Here is a 4,351-nt window from a genome sequence, read left to right on the forward strand (position 1 = left end):
CATGCCTCCAGAAACCCTGTGAGCTTTGATAAATGTCAATAATTGTAGAGAGGATTCAGGTCTTTTGTTCATAAAGTCACTACGTATGAGTCCTGCTTAACTCAAATGCAATCAACAACAATAACAATGTTGAAAAATAATTTTTCAGTGCCTGATATATGATAAGCTAAAAAGGTAATAGCCCCCAAATTGCCTCTTTTCAGCTCTGTGATACTGAACATGTCATACATAACCTGCAAGATTTATTTTGCTCAGTTATAAAATTGAGATTAATTCCCTCGACAGCTAATAGCTCAGGACCTTAAAGCCATTTTGATCCATGAAAAACTATCAAAGAATCTAGAATACGTACTACTATTAAAATCCCCTTTACTTTTTATTATGTATTTCAAGCCATTTTGCATCTGAAACCACCAACATCTTGACTTTAATCCATCGGAAATGGAGTCTTTAATTCTTCCACTTTCTTCTTTTCCACTTTGGGCCTGCACTTTTAAAATGCAAACTCAAAAACCTCAAAAGTAAGGGAGGTAGAATGAAAGGGAATCATTGCTGCTGTTGTTGCTAGTTGCCATAGAGGATTCCCAAAACATGGATTAACCAAATATAAGATAATAATCAGTGATGATGTCTGGAGGCAAACCAATCATTGCATATCCTAATTATAGGTATACAAATTGAAAAGGCATTTTTAACATGAATCACATATGAAACACAACTATCTGTCTTATTACAAGAGAAAGAATCCATCTTCTAGATTCAAAACTCTTCTTTTTGTTCCCTTCCATGACAGTGTTCCTTCATCAAAACTACTGAAATCTTGTTTGCCTTTGAAAGTCCAGGTTACATCCAATGTCCTCCATAAAGTCAAGTCTTTCAAAACCTCCACATTCTTTTCATTAGCATTATAAATTCCTCTTATGAACCTCATTTGGCATTGGTGACAAACCAATTAGTGTAACTGCTCTTTTTCCCCCTCCTATAAATATTCATTTTTCTCATCATTTTTATTCATACACCAATGGACTTCTCATATTTCTGACTGCACAAGTTTTGAAAATCATAAATATATTGGAAATCTCAGAAGCACAGAAGGTACTAATCAACTCCATCCCATTAACAATAAATCAGCATACATGAAGTGTTCAAAATTTAATTTTGCATGTTGTTGTTTTTGCTCTTAAATGCTATCAAGTTAAAACTGATTCATATCTGATCCTGGGTTTTCATATGCAGTAAATTTCACAGGAGTAGACTGTCCATCCTTCTTCTGTGGAGCAGCTGGTGGATTCAAACCATCTGCCTTTGAGATTATAGCATAGCTTCTTACCACTAGGACATCAGAGAGCACTCTTTTACTTTTGCTTACTAATGTTTAATTTAACTCATAAAATGCAAAGGAATAAAGCAAAGTAATAATTATACTTAATTATTCAAAGCTAGTATATGTGACAGACATTGATTTGTCGACAGTTACTCATAGCAATCCTATGCACAATAGCTCTGAACTCTGCCCTACTGTGTCCTATCAAGAGTCAATGTCACTGTCTCTGACACACCTACCCAATAATCCTAAATATTGGTCAATTTATCTCATCTATGGTCTTCCTATCTTGTCCCTGTCACTTCACCCTTCTGAGCATGATGTCCTTCTTCAAGGACTAATCTCTCCTGGTGATATGCCCAAAATATGTGAGATAGAGCTTCAAGATCCTTACCTCCAAAAGCAACTTGGTTTCACTCCTTCTAGAACAGAACTGTTTGTCCTCTTTGCAGTCCATGGCATGTTAAATACTCTTCTGTAGTACCAAAACTCAAAAGCATCCATTTTTCTTCTGTCATCTTGATTCATTGTCCAGCTCTCTGACACACAGCAAGTAATTGCGAAGATAATGGCCTGTACTAGGCACATCTTAGTCTCTAGACTGATATTGTTGCTCTTCAGCATTCTGGAGAGTTCCCTGAAGACATATTTCCCTAATGCAATCTGTCTTTTTATTTCTTTACTACTGGTGCCAAGTGTATTGATGTGGAGCTGAGCAAGCTGAAATTGTTAACGACTTCAGTGTCTTCTCTATCATGGCACTGCCAATTGGCCCAGTGGTGACATAATTTTTTTTCTTGATATTGAATTTCAATCCACATTGCAGACTGCAGTCCTTGACCTTCAACAGCAAATGCTTAAGGTCCTCCTCAGTTTCAGCAAGCAATGGGATTAACAATGAAAAAGAAATCCTGGCTTAGGGGCAATGTGAGAGAAAACTACTGTTAACTGACTTTAACAATGAGTACAAGTACAAATTAGATAGAGAATATTAGATTTTAGATTATTGTTTGAAACTCCATGGGTAGGAAATAAGACATCCAAACATTCCCTCAGGTGGTCTTTGTTGTTGTTGCTATGTGCCATAGCGACCTTATGTACGTAAAACAACCCTAAACCCTACTCTATCTCTTGCCAATCTCACTGTCCCCTACACGCCTATCCCCATAACCCTAGTGAGGGAATAGATGCATCTCATTGAGGGTCTTCCTCTCCTGCTCAGGCCCTCCAACCTCCCAAGCATGACGTCCCTCCTTGCAACACGTCCAAAGTTTGTCAGACAAAGCTTTAGAGTCCTTGCCTCCAAGGAGGAGCCTGGCTTTACCCTCTCCAGGACGAATTTGTTTGTTTTCCTAGCAGTCCAAAGTATATTCAATACTCTTCTCCAGCAAGAAAGTTCAAAGACATAAACTCCCCTTCTGTTATCCCTAATCATTGTCTAGCTCTCTGAAGCATAGCAAGTGATTGCAAAGACCATGGCCTGTTTCAGGCACACCTAAGTCTCCAGAACTGACATCATTGCTCCTCAGCACCTTGGATAGGTCTCTGACAGCAGACTTTCCCCAATGAAATTCAGTTTCTCATTTCCTGGCTGGTAGTACCAAGAGTGTTGATTGTAGAGCCAAGCAAAGTAAAGCTGTCAGCAATCTCAATCTCTTCACTGTCTATCATGATGCTGCCAATCGGTCCAGTGGTGAGAATCTTTGTTTTCTTGACATTGAGCTTCAAACCATATTGAAGGCTACAATCTTTGACCTTCTGCAGCAAGCACTTCAGGTCCTCCTCAGTTTCAGCAAGCAGGGTTGTGTCATCTGAATAACACAGATTGTTGATGAATCTACCTCCAATCCTGATGCCATGCTTCTCCTCATAGAGCCCAGGCTCTTGGATAATCTGTTCTGCATATAGATTGAAAAGATATGGAGATAGGACACATCCTCAATGCACACACACCCTTCCAATTTTGAACCACGCAGTGTTTCCTTGTTCTGTTCTGACAACGGCCTTCTGGTCCAAGTTTGAGTTTCACATAAGCACAATCAAGTGTCTGGGATTCCCATTCCTCTCAAAGTCAGCCACAGTTTTCTGTGATCCACACAGTCAAATGCCTTTGCATAGTTGATGAAACACAGATAGACATTCCTCTGGTACTCTCTGTTTTCAGCCAAGATCCACCTAATATTAGCGCTATAATATCCCTAGTACCATGGCCTCTTCTAAATACAACCTGCATTTCAGGCAATTCTTTGTTGATATGCTCTAAGACATTGTGCTTCCAACACAAAGATACACAATTTTAATGCACCAGCTACTTTAAGGGAGAATGTTTGCCAGTCACCTGTGCAGCCTCTGAAAACCCACTGAAGAGACTGAGTCAGTTCTGACTCAAACACACACCACAACATAAAAAAGTCCCTCTAGTATCGCTTCTCAGCCTTTTGGCTAAGATCAAGTGTAAAAAGTCCCTCTAGCTTGTTTGTCATTAAAAACATAACCAATCTACCTGAGTTAGTTTTCCCTGTCACTTTGTCTAAGAGTTTACACTCTACACTTTACAAAGAGCTTTATTCTTCCCTTCTGGAGAACCTAGGTCTATAGTTACAGCAAACTGGAGGTCACAGCTGTCAGGTGATGACCATGGTTATCTAATTTGCTGCCACAACAGCTATCTTTGGTTGTAAACGTGTAAAGCCTTCATACTTAAGGTTATAAATAGAAATGTATATAGGAGCCAAAAGGAAAAGAAAAGATATACTCTATCACCAAATAATTTTTTGCTCTTTGACACCTTTCAGCATAGACCACAGATAATAATGGTGATGTTCAAATTTCAGTATTATAAAAAGATAGAAGTAGTCTTAGAGAAAAAACAGTAAAGGATAAATTTACAAGAGTAATTTTATTGGTAATAAAATATATGTATCACCGCTCGATTACTTATTCAGGTTGCAAGATTGTAGAACAGGTCATAATGACACAGCCGAAGAAATAAATTCAAGTTATCCCTCATGTTAGTAAATAACCCTC

The sequence above is a fragment of the Elephantulus edwardii genome, unplaced genomic scaffold, assembly GCF_000299155.1.
Source record: "Elephantulus edwardii isolate Elephantulus edwardi_28Jun2011 unplaced genomic scaffold, EleEdw1.0 scaffold00043, whole genome shotgun sequence".
Lineage (NCBI taxonomy): Eukaryota > Metazoa > Chordata > Mammalia > Macroscelidea > Macroscelididae > Elephantulus > Elephantulus edwardii.